Below are 18,316 nucleotides of genomic sequence, written 5' to 3' on the forward strand. Positions count from 1 at the left end.
GGGATTGAAAGGCTCATCATTTGAGGAGTGTTTGATGGCTCTGGGCCTGTACTCACTGGAATTCTGAAGAATGAGGAGGGACCTCATTGAAACCTATCAAATGTTGAAAGGCCTCAATCGTGTGGTTGTGGAGAGGATGTTTCATATGGTGGGAGAGTCTAAGGCCAGAGGGCACAGCCTCAGAATAGAGGGACATCCATTTAGAATGGAGATGAGGAGGAATTTCTTTAGTCAGCAAGTGGTGGGTCTGTGGAATTCATTACTATAGGTTCCTTTGGAGGCCAAGTCATTTGGTATTTTGAAGGCAAAGGGTGATAGTTTCCTGATTAGTCAGGGCATGAAGGGATACAGGCAGAAGACAGGAGACTGAGGCTTGGAGGGAAATGGATCAGCCATGATGAAATGACGGTGAATGTTCGATGGGCCAGATGGCCTAATTCTGCTCCTATGGCCTATGGTTTTATACGTAAAGATCAAAGCCTAAGTCAAGTTTATTGTCATCTGCACAGGTGCAATGAAAAACCTAGTTGCAGCAGTATTGCAGACCCAAACCATCAGATGCACAACATTCACATGAAAAACATAAATTATATACCTTTTCACAAGAGCACGATTAGAACAAAAAAAACTCCATTGTAGTGCAGAGTTACTGTACTGGTTATGGTTAGGGTTATGCCAGTTGGTTAGAAGACAAATGGTTGAAGGGAAGTTAGCTATTCTGAAACCTTGTGTTGTGTGGCATCAGATTTCTGTACTTTCTGCCCGATTGTAGCTGCAAACAATGCATTGCCTGAATGGTGGGAATCTTTGATGTTGCAGTGCCTCCTGTGGATACAATCAGTGGTGGGTGTGATGTACGGGACACAGTCTGCTATTCTCTGCAGCTTCTTACATTCCTGCGCCAGACCAATGACGCAGCCAGTCAGGACACATGCAGCAGTACATCCATAGAAGTTTATTACTGTGTTCAATGACAGTCCAAGCCTCCTTCACCTTCTAAGGAAGTAAAATGCTGACGTTACTTCTCTTGTCCCTATGTGTGGGGCCCAGGATAAATCATCCATTATGCTTATGCCCAGTAATTTAAAGCTGCAGACTCTCCCCACTGATAATTCCCCAATGTAGACACGATCCACCAAAATCCAACACCTTTCAGCCATTCTTCTGAGTGGGCTAAACTACTACGAACTGCTGATGTGTGCAAAAGGTAGATCTCGAAAGAATTCAAGGAGATCAAACTTATAAGCCAATGAACGATCTGAAATGGAGCAGAGAAACCTCTGTTCACACTCGCAATGAGGTGACGCAAAGCAGAAGTTTGTTTTTACTGGCCAGGAAAGCCTTTCTTTCTCAGGAGCTGAAAGAAGTCTGGCATGTCCCCTTTGACCCTTCATCGACGCACCATTGGCAACTGTTCATCCTGAGGCTACACGGAACTGCTGAGGGGTGTGGCCACATCGTGGACCCCAGCCTTCTTGCCATGGGTTCTGTCTACACTTCTCACTGCCTTGGTAAAGCAGCCAAAATCATCAAAGAAGCATCCACTCAGATGTTCTCTCATATCCCTCTCCAACTCCTACTGGGTGGAAGGTACAAAGGTCTGAAACGGCATACCACCAGTTTCAGGGACAGCTTCGAGCTAACTGGTTTAAGACTATCAAATAACTCCCTCATTGATCTCACCATCTAGCTCGTTACACCCTTGCACCTTATTGCTGGTGTGCACTTCACTTTCTCTGTAACGGTAACATCTTATTCTGTGATTGTTTTCCCTTGTCCTACCTCAAAGCACTGATGTGGTGAAGTGATCTGCATGCAAAACAAGCTCTTCACTGTCGTTCAGTGCATGCGACAGCAATGAAGTAACTGACCGATTCAGGCTGGAGTCAGCCACTAAGGGTACTGTCTCCCACTCACTGTGCAGTGACGCCAGTGTGTACGGTCACCAAGTCAAGACGGGCTCTCGCTGGCTGACAGCCTCAGGGAGTACCTGGTACAGCTAACACCAGCATTAAGAGTAGGAGGAAGAAAATCAGAAAGAACAAGACTTAAAGGTCATCAATCACCGACATTTCACGATAAAGAAAATAGTACCTAAAGGAAATTTACTATTAAATCAGTTGTTTTCTCTCCCCTCAGGGTATGGAACTCTTGTTTCCCATAAACTTTGATTAACCTTGAACAAACAGGTGAAATCTATGCATTTTGAAAGGACCTAATTTACAGAATGCATGAGCAAGGACTTACAACATTCACTGAAGGAGACTAGGAAACCATTTACCCAGTGTTTTCACATTTCAACCTCGCCTGCAGATGTTGTTCCTAAGCTCTTTACACCAATGGTCTCTCACCTAAAGTGGAACTTGTAAAAAATGTGTGTGTTATGTTTAGACCGCGAGCATACGACTGTGAACAGTTAATGTGTTCTTGCCAATGGCAAGTTATACCAGACAAACAGAGTCAGGGTTAATTGGTGCACACACACAACTGTATTTTTCACAGTTGCTGTGGGCAGTGTATGAATTTACTGCTGTATAAAGATGATGCTTTATTCCTTGCTTAATAAAAACCCTTCGCAGTATCCGAAAGCATTTTGCAACCAAGCATCATTCCGGTTAAGGTTCATTCAAGAGGAGCAGATAGGGAGGTTTAAATTTGCATCAAACAGTTGAACTGTTTGACAGTACTGAACTTGCTTATGGCTTCAAGTTTCCAATTGGGCCTGAACTCACACACTTCTAATCTAATGCAGAGCGAAGAGCTTAATCCGGGAAGGTAAGGCTGTTTTTTACTGTGAGTTTTCCAAGCACCAATAGGAGCTATCTGGTATCTATTGTTTTATTCATGAATGTAAGAAATAAGAACCAGAGTAGGTTTTTCAACACATTGAGCCTGTTCTGCCATTCAACAGGATAACTGTTGATCAACCTGCCTTTCCCAGATTCCTGATCCCTCCAACATCAAGAATACTGTCAACCTCGGCTATGAAGGCAGTGAGTGCCCGGGCCTCCTCAACCTACCAAGGAAGGGACTTCAGAGATCCATCACACTCCGAGTGAAGAGACTTCTCCTTATCTCTGTGCTAAATGGTCTTCCATTACTCTGGTACTGAGAGCCCTGTTATTGATTCCTCCGTCGAAGGAAACAGCATCCTCGTGTCTCTCTTTTCAAGGTATCTTGTATGTCTCAGTGAGGTCACCTTTCCTTGTGGCAGATCTGCCTCTTGGAGAATCTGTGCTGCATTGCCTTTTTATCCTTAAACTAAGTAAAACAAGATTGTGCACAATTCCTGTAGTAAGGCATGGCTTCCCTTTTACCCTGCTCCATTTGTTATAAAGACCAACAACTTACCTTTCCAAATGTTTGCTACATCTGCATTTTAGTTTTTGGTGTCTTGTGTACAAATTTAGGCCTCTTTCAACCATCATATTATCCATGATTTAACCTACTCCAATTGCAAGCTAACCCTTATTTCTCATATAAATAAGAAATCTTATTTATAGAAGAGATGTGCCTATCTAAGATAATTCCCAAAATTTCCTCATAAACAAAGGAATAACATTTGTCACCTCCTTTCTACTGTGATCAGTGAGGATGCAAGGATCAGTGCCAAAGATGCAGCAATCTCTTTCCTCGCTTCCCGTGGTAACCCAGAGTATCTCCTGTCCAGCCCCAGGAGTATAACAGATTCGTCTAACACTGTTTTCCTCTGACTGCTCAATTGCTTTGTTTCCTTGGTATCATTATGGATTCCAATATCATTCCTGCCGCTGTAACCGATCGGCAGTTCCTGATTTTCTCTCTCCTTCCTTTCTTAAAAAAAACTGCATCTTTTCTATCCATCAGTCCACAAGAGTCATTGCAGAGCTGATTTAGGTAGAGTTTATGTGAGTGACATTTCTTTTTTTAAAAAAGGATCATGATTTGCTTTATTTAGAACCAGAATTAAATTATATGAAGTGAAGATTGTTGTTTAATTTGTTTAATTGCTGTTAAGAATGACTAATGCAGTTACTTTAGATAAGGTCAGAGCCTCCTCTTGATTTGTTTAAGAATATTGAAAGTTAAAGACTCTGAACAGTTGGTTCCTGGGTTGCAAACTTGCCTAGAGGATAGCAGAGAGAAAAAAAACCTTTGCAATTCTGAGTAGAGGCAAAAACAAAGTGGGTAGTTGCAGTCTTTTCACCAGGCTAGGGGCGTCCAAAACTAGGGAGCATAGCTTTAGGTTGATAGGAGAGAAAGTTTAAAGAGAACTGAGAGGCAACTTTTCATGCAGAGTGTTGAGTACGTGGAGCGAGCTGCCAGAGGAAGTGTTTGAGCCAGGCTCAATGATATCAAAGCCCTTCAATGGGCACACGGATGGGAAGGGCGTACAAGGATATGAGCTGAATGCAGGAAATTTGGACTAGAAATTGGGTAGGAACCATGGTTGGTATGGACTCGTTGGACCAGATGACTTGTATTGGAGCTGTATTGCACTATAAATCTCTGATCCTATTTATATCTGTGATCAAGCAGCTTCACAGGAGGGGAAGAGAGCCCTACACTGGAGATCTCCTTCACCACCAGGAAATAGACACAAGGTGAGGGCTCAGGATCAGAGTCATCCTTCAGTGTTTTGGGAATATACAGTACAAAGTCTTGACAACACACACAAAATGCTGGAGTAACTCAGCAGGCCCGGCGATGCTTCTGGAAAAGAGTAAACAGTCGACGTTTCGGGCCCAGACCCTTCAACAGGACTGGAAGGTGGGGGGAGGGGAGAAAGTAGAACTAGGTGGTGGTTGGAGGGCCACAGAGATCACGGAGGGGGAGCAGTGAGACGGAGTGTTGCTGAACTTCCGTCAAAGGGAAGATTTCAGCTTCTTCAGGGTAGGCGTCTCTCAAAGAGACTTTGCAGTGCAGTGTGTTGCTTTGGATTTCCAGCATCTGCAGATATTCTTGTGTTTGTGATTCTACTACTATGCTGAACTCTCTAGAAACATGGCCTGTTAGCCCCTCACCGACAAGCCACTGGACTCAGCAAGCCACCTTTCTCAAACGACATACGTCTAGGGTCAGCATGACTTGGGGCCCACCAAACTGGGAGGGTGGATATTTCGACCACCCCCACCCCGGCCTGAGCAATACCGTGTAACTACTGCCCACTTGTAATGACCCTTCAGCAGGAAATAACAGATCACACACCACATATAATTATAAAGGTGTGTTTATGAAAGTCAACTTAACTGAACATTTATTAAAGAAAAAGATAAAACGACCCATTATAATTAAAGCAGACAAATATGCACGATGTTGGAGCTCAGATGTTCCAGAAGCTAATGGGCTCATGGTGCCAACTCCTACTCACTGACCACCAGAAGAACCTTCCATCCTAGACTCCATTGAAATGTGTATTGCAGTTGGATTGAAAAGAACCAGACTAAAATAATAGGTAGGGATGGGGTGGGGGGGCAGGGGTATCCCTCCCCCCACTTCTTATACCCCCTCGACCATCCCATGTTACTTCACTCCTGAGGAAGGGTTTCAGCCCGAAACGTCGTCACTACCTCCTCCCATAGATGCTGTCTGGCCTGCTGAGTTCTGACAGCATTTTGTGTTTTTATTTATTTGCAGCATCTGCAGATTTACTCGTGTAACCTCTCAATCAATGTCAGCAAAACCAAAGTGATTACAGAAGGAAGAAAACAGGGGTGCATGAGCCAGTGCTCATTAAGGAATTAGAGGTGGAAAGCGTCAGTAACTTTAAATTCCTGGACGTAATCATTTCGGAGGATCTGTCCTGGGACCAGCACGTAAGTGCCATTTCAAAGAAGGCACAGCAGCACCTCTACTTCCTTGGAAAGTTTTATCCACTTCTATAGGAGCACAGTATCCTTCCTGGTTGCATCATGGCCTAGTAGAGAAACACCGGTGTCCAAGAATTGAAAAGCCTACAAAAAGTTATAGATACTACCCAGTCCATCACAGGAAACGCTCCCCCCACCGTTCAGCACACCTACAAGGAGTGCTGCTGTAAAAAAGCAGTAGCCCACCAACCCCCAGGAGGAACAGGAACTTTAGATCCCACACCGCCAAGTTCAGGAACAGTTATTACCCTTCAACCAATCAGAATCCTGAACCAGCATAAACAACCTGACTGAACACAACCTATGGACTCACTTCCATGGACCCTATGACTCATGTCCTCAGTATTATGAATTCACCTATTTAATAGTTATTATTATTTGTGTTTTTCTATATTTACAGTTCGTCTTTTGAATATTGCTTATCACTCTTTGTGTGTAATTTTTCATCAATTCTATTGTATTACTTTGTTCTACTGTGAATACCTACAATAAAATGAATCTCAGGATAGTATTTGGTGACATATATGTACTTTGATAATAAATTTACTTTGAACTTTGAACATTTTGACTGTTGGTCCTTATCTGGTCTCTAGCACAACAGTCCTGATGAAAATGCTGACTGTAATCTTGTCCATAGATGCTGCCTGGCCTGCTGAGTTCCTCCAGCATTTATGATGTGTATGATGCCTCCTTGCAGTTACGGAAATTGCTGCTCTCCATCACTCTGTTTTTTGTCCATTCGGTAAAATCACATCCCTGCTTCTCCCTTTAAACCTTTAGGCTTCAATTTTGCCAGTAAATGTCCACAGCGAGCCCATGTACACAAGACCCATTAATGGCACCTGCCTTGCCAACCAGCTCTGAAACATTGTCAAAGAATGGAACCAAGATCGCGACAAAAGAGCTTTGCCTTCAAAACAGCCTGTGACACAATTCAGATATTAACCCATATTTTTGGATTAATTTCAAAGTCAAATCCATTTATTACCTTATGTATAAATACATTTATGCACAGGTGCAGTGAAAAGCAGCATCGCAAGTGCAAAGCATTCACAAGAAAACGAATTAAATATAAGTTATACAAAACTACTAAGAGCATAAGTACAACAAAAGAAACAAACTGCAAATTGGCTATTGTGTCGCTGTAACAAGATAGTGACTAGGATCTTGCAGGTGGGTTTAAGAACTGAAGGGTTGAAGGGAAGTCATTGTTCTTGAACCTGATGATGTGAAACTTAAGGCTTCTGTACCTCCTGCTCTGGTAAGAGAGCATGCTAGGATGGTATGGATTTTTGATGGTAAGTATTGACTTCTTGAGGCAGTATCTCATGTAGATACTATCAATGGTAGGAGGGACATACCCGTGATCTATTGACTCTCTGACTCCCTGCAGCCTCTGATGTTCCTGTGCATATTGCTGTACCAGACCAAGATACTTTCAACAGTACATCTGGCGAAGTGGCCAAGTAGCCAGATCTTCTTGACTTTCTCAGAATTTTGCATTGAACTCCAGTTACACAGTTACAAAAACAGCCTGTGACAGTTGAGTTCATTCTCTGTGACAGTCATCCAGTCCTCCAGGGTCCCTCCACCCAAGGGGCACAGCAAGACTGGCTGGATCCACCCTTCTTTCGTAAAACGTAATTTATCCTAAGCAACGCACACAATATGCTGGGGGAACTCTTCAGGTCAGGCACCATCTATGGAGACGAATAGACAGTCGATGTTTTGGGCTGAGATCCTCTTCTTTAGGACAGAAAAGGAAAGGGGAAGATGCCAGAATAAAAAGTTGGGAGGAGGGGAGGGGGGGTGTAGCAAGAAGGTGATCAGTGAAGCCATGTGGGTGGGAAAGGTAAAGGTCTGGAGAGGAAGGAATCTGATAGGACAGGAGAGTGGACTATAGGAGAAAGGGGAGGTGGAGGGGACATTGGTTGGAGGTGATAGGCAGGTGAGAAGAGGTAAGAGGTCTGAGTGGGGAATGAGAAAGAGGGAAAGGGATACTTTACTTCATTTTACCAGAAGGAGATACTTTACCAGAAGGAGAGATCAATTTTCATGCCATCAGGTTGGAGGCTACCTTGATGGACTATAAGGTGTTGTTTCTCCACCCTGAGGTTGGCCTCATTGTGGCACAAGAGGAGGCCATGGGCCAAATTGTCAGAATGGGAATGAGAATTGGAATTAAAATGTTTGGCCACTGGGAAGTTCTACTTTTGGCAGATGGAGTGGAGGTGCTCAACGAAGTGGTCCTCCATTTTTCAACGGCTCTCACCAATGAGATGATTTGCAGCTGAATTAGAGGGGTAATAATATCCGAGTCTGATGGTTTGCTCCTGGTGCATGGGGGGTTGGTGGTGGATGTTAAATTTGAGTTGCGGGGGATGGAAATTGGACTGCCAGAACAAATAGTGGAGAGATTGCTGAGACAAATGTTTTTAAGACTGCAGGCAAAGTCAGGAATCAAAAGGTTGAGCATGGTGCATCTAATGTCCTGAGCTGTGTCTATTTCAATGCAAGAAGTATTATAAGAACAGCAGGTGAGTTCAGAGCATGTATCAGCACCTGGAATTATGATATGTAGCCATTAATGAAACTTGCTTGCAAGAAGGAGCAAAACTGGCCTCTCAGTCTCCAGGTTTCCGTTGTTTTAGGTGCAATAGAGCCAGGGATTTCTGTACTATCAAAGGACTGGATGAGATAGAGTTTGTCCAATGTGTTCAGGATAATTTTCCTGAGGAGACTGAGGTCATTTAACATCTGCTGGACAATGCTGAGGATGTTCTACGAGGCTGTGGTGGCCAGTGTTATCATGTTTGCTGTTGCGTGCTGGGGCAGCAGGCTGAGGGTAGCAAACAACAACAGAATTAACAGACTCATTTGCAAGGCCAGTGATGTTGTGGGGGTGGAACTGGACTCTCTGACGGTGGTGTCTGAAAAGAGGATGCTGTCCAAGTTGCATACCATCTTGGACAATGTCTCCCATCCACTCCATAATGTACTGGTTAGGCACAGGAATACATTCAGCCAGAGACTCACTCCAACGAGATGTAACACTGAGCAACATAGCAAGTCATTCCTGCCTGTGGCCAACAAACTTTACAACTCCTCCCTCAGAGTGTCAGACACTCTGAGCCAATAGGCTGGTCCTGAACTTATTTCCACTTGGCATAATTTACTTAATATTGTTACGAAACCCCGTAACTGGGCCACTTACCAGCAAAGATAGAGAGGTTCGTTGAAGTCTGATGGTACTATTTTTGACAGTATTTGTTGATAAAGGGGCACAAAAGTAAGATTAATGCAAACATACAGATAATATACGTCGTCAATACTAAATCTAAAAGTGCGGGTATAATAATAATCAATAAGAAATAGCTCTATCGTTGTCTAGGGGGAATGTATTGTCCGATGGAAATATGAAAGTCACTGTTAGTTCGTTCACGCTGCAGCGTTTTGGGTTTAAGAGAGAGACGGGTTAAACTTGCCCAGGTCTTTTATGATGCCAATCCTTTGAGTCGTGGGGAGTTGGTTTTGGCTAAAAGCCGTTTTCTGTGGTACCAGCCACCAGTTCCGGGCAAACGGAACAGAACGCACGTGGCCTCCTTCCAATGGTTTCCGCTATTACAGGATCGCTAGCGTTTCTTCTGGTGCGTCTGAGGGGCTGTTCCCACAGACCCTCTTTTATCCTGTCTCACAGGGTCTCAGATGTCAATCAGGTTGGGGTGATGCAATCCCTCCCTCAACCAGCCCACTTTGCCCGAGGGCTTCCACGTAGCACAGTATTGTAATACACAAGTTCGTCTCCAAGAGACAATGGTCGTGTCCCGTAGCTTTATATCGCCGGGGAACGAGACATTCCGCATGTCTCTCTCTCATTCCCTGGGTATCCTAACCCAACCCAATAGTGATCTTGCGATTCTCACAAAGGAGGGGGCTGCAGACGTAACACCCCCTTTCTTCAACGCATTTTCACCAGCGGTTAAAACGAAGTAGTACAGAGTCTTACAGGATTGTAGAATCTAACACAATACAAAAGCTTTTCCTTTTCACTACAGAGTAATACAGTTATACATTCAATTCAGCATCCAAACAGTGTCACTTCCTTTAATATCTTAACATCTTGTACCTTACTAAAGTCTTGTAGCATCAGACTTCAATTTAATAACCACCTATTTTTATTTCTTTCCTTCAGCAAACAAAACTAAGGAGTTGTGATCTTCGCTTACGTGTATCTACAAACGTTCATGCAAATACTAATCTTTCTGTTGCTTTCAAACAAAATGGCGTCCCCATTAACCGTCGCTTCTTTTCTGGTTAGTTCCCACGGGGAGAGCCTGGATACCCTGGCGAAATAAACTCTCGCCCACCTCTTTCATAGGGGTTATTTTATCAACACCGTGTCCCAAACTGAGACCTTCTTCTGAATTTCCACCCAACTCTTTAATTTTACACAGGTGGCTAGCCCTGTCGTCAGGACCCTTCAGGCTATGTGTTTTCAGTTCGACCTCTTTGCTCAAGCAGCATTTCAAATTCTGCCTTTTCACACCACACTCTGGAATAACAATAGCACGCCCCCCACTGCCCCCCCCCAGTCATCTCCCGGCTTAATCTGTAAGCGATCCGCAGGGTTTAAAATTTCTTCATTCGATTTGGGAACTACAGATTTCCCGTTTCCTGCAATAATAATATTTATCTCCCCATTTTTGAGCTCCGCCTTAACTTTTAACCCACCATCGAGCACCAACACCTGGGAACTCTCACTTCCCACTATTACCAAGGTTAACCCTTTCTTCACTGAACCACGTCTTTCTGACCCACAAGGACGGCCTTCCCTGTCAACGGAATCAAATACCTCAGACTTTTTCTGAGCTCCAGTACTAGGTTCAGTACCACGTGCATCCACATCTTGGACACACTCAAACGGGACATTTGCCTCTTCCAGGCTTTCAATACCTGTACCCTTTTCAAATTCTAAGTTCCCCTGATCCTCCCAGTTACTCTCTGGGCAACTCCCTTCTGGAGTAAACTCAACCCCGCGGGCTAAAACATCCTCATCTGCCAATCCAACAGACCTCTTCAAGACAAGGACACCCTTTTCATCTAGGACTGCACTCATTTCATTATTGGGAACACCTTTAGAATTTTCAACTTCTTCAAACAGTTCTGCCAAACCAGACAGATCATCCCTGTCCAACTCTGGACCTCTTAACCGCTCTATCGGTTCCTCATCTTTATTTTCTGCCTCTAGAACCTTTCTCCTCGCTAAGGGCAGGTCTACCTCCTCTCCCTTACCCTCTTTCACTTTACTACTCTTCGTTTTACCACCCTCTAAACCCTCGTGGTACTGGGTCGGTAAAAACGTCTCGGCCAAATCGAAACTGGCCGGATTTAAACTGCTCCCTTTCTCAGCTGCCTTTCTCGACGTGCTGCGAGTGACCGCGCATGCGGGGTAGATCTTGGAATCTAGGGGCGGGGCCGCAACACTCACCGGCCGGCTGGTCATCGTCATTGCTGCCCAAACCTTACCACCGGCTAAATCGTTACTGAGAAGGACGTCCGCGTCAGTTCTCGGGAATCCTGATCGCACCCCTATTTCAACTGGACCAGACACCAGCTCACAATCCATAATGACCTTACGTAAGGGCACCATTTCTGTCCCTTTACTTATTCCTTTCACAGCTACCATTCTCGTCTTGCGACCAAACTCTAGTACCTTACTGCTGATCAACGACAGCTCAGCCCCCGTGTCTCTCCAGATCCATACGGGAACTGGTGTGTCTCCCTCCCTCACAGACATGGTTCCATGTGACAGACAAGTCTCAGACCCTTCTCGTACTCTGTCTACCTGGGGCTCTCTTGTCGATTTACTGATTACCACGGCACATCCGATAGGGACTGCTGCTTTCCCTTTTCCTGTCTCTTTCCTCGGAGCAAAGCACCTGGATGCAATATGCCCCCCCCCCTTTCCACAATTAAAACAGGTCAAGCCCGGAAATCTCTGGCCGTCTGGCCTTTCCCCCCAATCTTACCACTAGCTCCCGGCGGGACCTCTGCCTCAGCCAGCAGATTTTCTCAATTATTCCCACGGTCTCTCTTGGAACTTTTATTCGAGGAAAACTTTGTCTTGTGGGTCGGGGCATATTCATCTGCGAACCTAGCAAATTCTGAGATGGACTTATTCGGCTTCTCATTCAAATACATCCAGAGGTCCTCCGAAACACAACCTTTAAATTCTTCAATCAGAATTAACTCCCTGAGACGCCAATAATCCTCCCCCACTATCTCTGCTGTGCACCAATGGTCCATGAGCACCCCCTTCTCATAGGCAAACTCGGTATATGTCTGATTCCACCCTTTCTTTAAATTTCTGAACTTTTGTCTATACGCCTCAGGTACTAACTCGTAACTCCGGAGAATGGCTGCCTTTACTTTGTCATAACTCTCCTCCTCTTCCTCCTCCATGGCCAATGCCGTATATGCCCGCTGTGCCTTCCCTTTCAACACACTTTGTAACAGTGCCACCCACTGATCTCTGGGCCACTTCTGATTCACTGCCACCTTTTCAAAAAGCATGAAATAACTATCAACATCCGTCTCCTCAAACGGAGGGACTAACCTCAACTCTCGACTAACATTGAACCGCTCCTCTCGGTCTGACCCCTGAACTTGTGGCTCTTGCCGTAACTTCTCCATCTCCAAGTCATGTTTCCTCTGTTTCTCTGCCTCCCCATACTCCCTCTCCTTCTCAGCTGGTTCTTTATCTTTCTCAGCTGCTTCCAGCTGTTTTAACCAAAGTTCATGCTCTCTTTGTTTCTCAGCTCTTTCCTGCTCCCGTTTCACCGCTAATTCCTTTAGCTGGAGCGTATGCTCCCTCTCTCTCTTGGCCCTTTCCCTCTCTTTTTCTCTCGGCTCTTTCATTCTCCTTCTCAGCTGCCTCCAGCTGCTTTAACTTAATTGCATGTTCCAACCTTAATTTCTCCAACTCTAACTGAGCCGTCCCACTAGCTGGTACCTTTTCAGGGATATTTTCCAATACCTCAGCTGCAAACACATTCTTCCCGATATAATACTGAGTTATTGCCCTTCGCACCTCCCGCTTTTTCATTGACAACCTCACCTCTGCGAGGTTTAACCCCTTTGCCAAACTGATCAAGTCTGATTTAGTGGCCGCCTCTAGCGCCTCCAGAGTTGGGTTTTCTATAAATTCACCCACGTCCATCTTTGCTGGTTTCCTGTCTGGCTACCCGCGTAACCAGATCCAAGTTTGGACTTACAAGCCCGATTCACTGGCCCCCCCCAATTTGGTATCAAATCCCGAGACGAGAACCCCAAGTTGTTATGAACCCCGTAATGGGGTCACTTACCAGCAAAGATAGAGAGGTCCGTTGAAGTCTGATGGTACTATTTTTAACAGTATTTATTGATAAAGGGGCACAAAAGTAAGATTAATGCAATCATACAGGTAATATACGTCATCAATACTAAATCTAAAAGCGCGGGTATAATAATAATCAATAAGAAATAGCTCTATTGTTGTCTAGGGGGAATGTATTGTCCGATGGAAATATGAAAGTCACTGTTAGTTCGTTCAAGCTGCAGCGTTTTGGGTTTAAGAGAGAGACGGGTTAAACTTGCCCAGGTCTTTTATGATGCCAATCCTTTGAGTCGTGGGGAGTTGGTTTTGGCTAAAAGCCGTTTTCCGTGGTACCAGCCACCAGTTCCGGGCAAACGGAACTGAACGCACGTGGCCTCCTTCAAATGGCTTCCCGCTATTACAGGAGCGCTAGCGTTTCTTCTGGTGCGTCTGAGGGGCTGTTCCCACAGACCCTCTTTTACCCTGACTCACAGGGTCTCAGATGTCAATCAGGTTGGGGTGATGCAATCCCTCCCTCAACCAGCCCACTTTGCCTGAGGGCTTCCACGTAGCACAGTATTGTAATACACAAGTTCGTCTCCAAGAGACAATGGCCGTGTCCCGTAGCTTTATATCGCCGGGGAACGAGACATTCCGCACGTCTCTCTCTCATTCCCTGGGTATCCTGACCCAACCCAATAGTGATCTTGCGATTCTCACAAAGGAGGGGGCTGCAGGCGTAACACTATTATTTAATTATTTCTGGTTTTATTTTGCTATATTTCTACACTACTCTTGGTTGATGCGACTGTAATGAAACCCAATTTCCCTCGGGATCAATAAAGTACGTCTGTCTGTCTGTCTGTCTGTAATTTCCTTACTCAGTACATATTGGTCCCAACAAGTGACTGTGTGACACTTGATCTGCTGTTATGGAATGAGACAGGGCAGGTGGCAGAGGTTTGTATAGGAAACATTTTGCATCCAGTGATTATAATGCCATTAACTTCAAAGTAAATATGGGAAAGGATAGGTCTCAGGGGTTAAGATTCTAAATTGGAGAAAGGCCAAGTTTGATGATATCAGAAAGGATCTGGTGTGTGGATTGGGATAAGCTGTTTTCTGACAAAGATGTGCTTGATAAGTGGGAGGTTTTCAAAAGTGAAATTTTGAGAGTAAAAATTTTATATCTACCTGTCAGAATAAAAGGTAAAGGTAACAGGTTTAGGGAACCTTGGTTTTCAAGATATATTGAGGCCCTGGTTAAGAAAAAAAGAGGTTCTTATGGAGTATAAAAATTGCAAGAGAACACTTAAGAAAGAAATCAGGAGGGCTTAAAGAAAGAATGTCCTAGCAAACACGGTGAAGGAGAATCCCAAGGGATTCTACAGATACATTAAGTAAACAGGATGGCAATGGACAAAATTAGTCCCCTGGAAGATCAGAATTGTAATCACGTGTGGAGCCAAAAGAGTTGGATTTTTTTTTTGCGTCTCTATTTACTCAGGAAACAAACACAGAGTCTATCGAAGTGAGGCAAAGCAGCATCAACTTCATGGAACTTGTATAGATTACAGTGGAAGAGGTTTTTGCTGTCTGGAAGGAAATCAAGGTGGACAATCCCCAGGGCCTGACAAGATGTTCCCACAGACCTCTTGGGAGGCAAGTGCAGAGACTGTAGGGGCCCTTAATAGAGATATTTAAATCATCCTCAGTGACAGCTGAGGTACCAAAGGATAGCTAAAGTTGTTCCACTGTTTAAGAAAGGCTCTAAAAATAAATCAGGAAATTATAGGCCAGTGAGCTTGACATCAGTTGTGGGAAAGTTATTGGAAGGTATTCGAATAGACAGGGACTGATGAGGGATAGTCAGCATGGCTTCATGCATGGTAGGTCATGGCTAACCAGTCTTATAGAGTTTTTGGAGGAAGTTACCAAGAAAATTGATGGAGACGAGGCAGTAAATGTTGTCTACATGGATTTCAGAAAGGCATTTGACAAGATCCCATGTGGGAGGTTGGTGAAGAAGGTTCAGTCACTTGGCATTTGAGATGAGGCAGTAAATTGGATTAGATATTGGCCTGGTGTGAAAAGCTAGAGAGTGATAGTAGATGGTTGCCTCTCTGACTGTGACTAGTGGAGTGCTGCAAGGATTGGTGCTGGGCCCATTGTGGTTTGTCATCTATATCAATGATCTGGATGATAGCTGGATCAGAAAACTTGCAGATGACACCGAGACTGGGGGTGTAGTGGACAGCGAGGGAAAACTGTCAGAGATTGCAGCGGGATCTGGACAAGCTGAACAAGTGGGCTGGAAAATGGCAGATGGAATTCAATGCAGACAAGTGCAAGGAGTTGAGCTTTGGTAGGACCAAGCAGGGTAGGTCTTACACTGTGAACGGGAGAGCACTGAGGATAACAGGTACAACAACGGGATCTGAGAGTACAGATCCATAATTCATTGAAAGTGGTGTCACAGGCAGGTAGGGTCGTAAAGAATGCTTTTGGCACATTGGCCTTCATAAATAGAGTAGAGGAGATGGAATGTTATGTTGAAGTTGTAGAAGATGTTGGTGAGGTTGAATTGCCAGGAGCCCTGTGACTTGCCAGAGAGCGTTGAACTTCTCGGGTTCTTGAGCACGCATATTTACAAATTAATAACTGAACTAGAGTTATTAGGTCTTTGTGTTTTCAGTTGAATCTTGTCCGGTTATTTGTAGCAGGCAAACGTTTCCCAGATTCCATGACTAATTAAAGAGGTTGCTATTAGGTGCTTGAGTGGGGTCGTTGTGTCGGAGATGATGAATCAGCTCAGTCACTCTTCGCAGGCTCCGACGCTGACATTTTATCTCGTTTCCTGAGGGCCCAGCCCTTCCTCCGCACCTGGGTCCAGTCCTTCCTCCGCACCTGGGTCCGGCCCTTCCTCCGCACCTGGGTCCTGTCCTTCCTCCTCACCTGGGTCCAGTCCTTCCTCCGCACCTGGGTCCTGTCCTTCCTCCGCACCTGGGTCCTGTCCTTCCTCCGCACCTGGGTCCTCTCCTTCCTCCGCACCTGGGTCCTCTCCTTCCTCCGCACCTGGGTCCTCTCCTTCCTCCGCACCTGGGTCCTGTCCTTCCTCCGCACCTGGGTCAAGTCCTTCCTCCGCACCGGAGTCCTCCCCTTCCTCCGCACCTGGGTCCAGTCCTTCCTCCGCACCGGAGTCCTCCCCTTCCTCCGCACCTGGGTCCAGTCCTTCCTCCGCACCTGGGTCCAGCCCTTCCTCCGCACCTGGATCCTGTCCTTCCTCCGCACCTGAGGCCAGTACTTCCTCCGCACCTGGGTCCTGTCCTTCCTCCACACCTGGGTTCTGTCCTTCCTCCACACCTGGGTCCTGTCCTTCCTCCACACCTGGGTCCTGTCCTTCCTCCGCACCTGGGTCCTGTCCTTCCTCCGCACCTGGGTCCTGTCCTTCCTCCACACCTGGGTCCTGTCCTTCCTCCTCACCTGGGTTCTGTCCTTCCTCCGCACCTGGGTCCTCTCCTTCCTCCACACATGGGTCCTCTACTTCCTTCGCACCTGGGTCCAGTCCATCCTCGCACCTGGGTCCTGTCCTTCCTCCTCACCTGGGTCCTGTCCTTCCTCCGCACCTGGGTCCTGTCCTTCCTCCTCACCTGGGTCCTGTCCTTCCTCCGCACCTGGGTCCTGTCCTTCCTCCGCACCTGGGTCCTGTCCTTCCTCCGCACCTGGGTCCAGTCCTTCCTCGCACCTGGGTCCGGTCCTTCCTCGCACCTGGGTCCAGTCCTTCCTCGCACCTGGGTCCAGTCCTTCCTCGCACCTGGGTCCTGTCCTTCCTCCGCACCTGTGTCCAGTCCTTCCTCCGCACCTGTGTCCTGTCCTTCCTCCTCACCTGGGTCCTGTCCTTCCTCCCCACCTGGGTCCAGTCCTTCCTCCCCACCTGGGTCCAGTCCTTCCTCCGCACCTGGGTCCAGCCCTTCCTCCGCACCTGGGTCCTGTCCTTCCTCCGCACCTGGGTCCTGTCCTTCCTCCTCACCTGGGTCCAGTCCTTCCTCCGCACCTGGGTCCAGCCCTTCCTCCGCACCTGCGTCCTCTCCTTCCTCCACACCTGGGTCCAGTCCTTCCTCCGCACCTGGGTCCTGCCCTTCCTCCGCACCGCGTCCTCTCCTTCCTCCGCACCTGGGTCCAGTCCTTCCTCCGCACCTGCGTCCTCTCCTTCCTCCGCACCTGGGTCCAGTCCTTCCTCCGCACCTGGGTCCTGTCCTTCCTCCGCACCTGGGTCCAGCCCTTCCTCCGCACCTGGGTCCTGTCCTTCCTCCGCACCTGGGTCCTGTCCTTCCTCCGCACCTGGGTCCAGTCCTCCCTCCGCACCTGGGTCCTGTCCTTCCTCCGCACCTGGGTCCTCCCCTTCCTCCGCACCTGGGTCCAGTCCTTCCTCCGCACCTGGGTCCAGTCCTTCCTCCGCACCTGCGTCCTCTCCTTCCTCCGCACCTGGGTCCAGTCCTTCCTCCGCACCTGCGTCCTCTCCTTCCTCCGCACCTGGGTCCTGTCCTTCCTCCGCACCTGGGTCCAGTCCTTCCTCCGCACCTGGGTCCTGTCCTTCCTCCGCACCTGCGTCCTCTCCTTCCTCCGCACCTGGGTCCTCTCCTTCCTCCGCACCTGGGTCCTGTCCTTCCTCCGCACCTGGGTCCTGTCCTTCCTCCGCACCTGCGTCCTCTCCTTCCTCCGCACCTGGGTCCTCTCCTTCCTCCGCACCTGGGTCCTGTCCTTCCTCCGCACCTGCGTCCTCTCCTTCCTCCGCACCTGGGTCCAGTCCTTCCTCCGCACCTGCGTCCTCTCCTTCCTCCGCACCTGGGTCCTGTCCTTCCTCCGCACCTGGGTCCAGTCCTTCCTCCGCACCTGGGTCCTCTCCTTCCTCCGCACCTGGGTCCTGTCCTTCCTCCGCACCTGCGTCCTCTCCTTCCTCCGCACCTGGGTCCTCTCCTTCCTCCGCACCTGGGTCCTGTCCTTCCTCCGCACCTGCGTCCTCTCCTTCCTCCGCACCTGGGTGATGCCCTTCCTCCGCACCTGGGTCCTGTCCTTCCTCCGCACCTGGGTCCTGTTTTCCTCCGCACCTGGG

General features: G+C 47.2%; 1 protein-coding gene across 7 annotated transcripts in view; it reads left to right on the forward strand.

Moving 5' to 3' along the window:
• Positions 1-2,551: 2,551 nt before the first annotated feature.
• Positions 2,552-18,316, forward strand: part of enox1 (ecto-NOX disulfide-thiol exchanger 1) — a 516,884-nt gene continuing 501,119 nt past the window's right edge. For 3 of the 7 annotated variants that reach the window (XM_059967816.1, XM_059967826.1, XM_059967823.1), the window contains exons 1-2: positions 2,554-2,775; positions 2,942-3,172. The gene's annotated coding sequence lies outside the window, so the exon portion shown is untranslated. Of the gene's footprint in view, positions 2,776-2,911; positions 3,173-18,316 lie in introns of all 7 variants that reach the window. The other 4 variants (XM_059967825.1, XM_059967822.1, XM_059967817.1 and 1 more) reach the window with 4 other exon arrangements.

The sequence above is a fragment of the Hypanus sabinus genome, chromosome 4, assembly GCF_030144855.1.
Source record: "Hypanus sabinus isolate sHypSab1 chromosome 4, sHypSab1.hap1, whole genome shotgun sequence".
Classification (NCBI taxonomy): domain Eukaryota; kingdom Metazoa; phylum Chordata; class Chondrichthyes; order Myliobatiformes; family Dasyatidae; genus Hypanus; species Hypanus sabinus.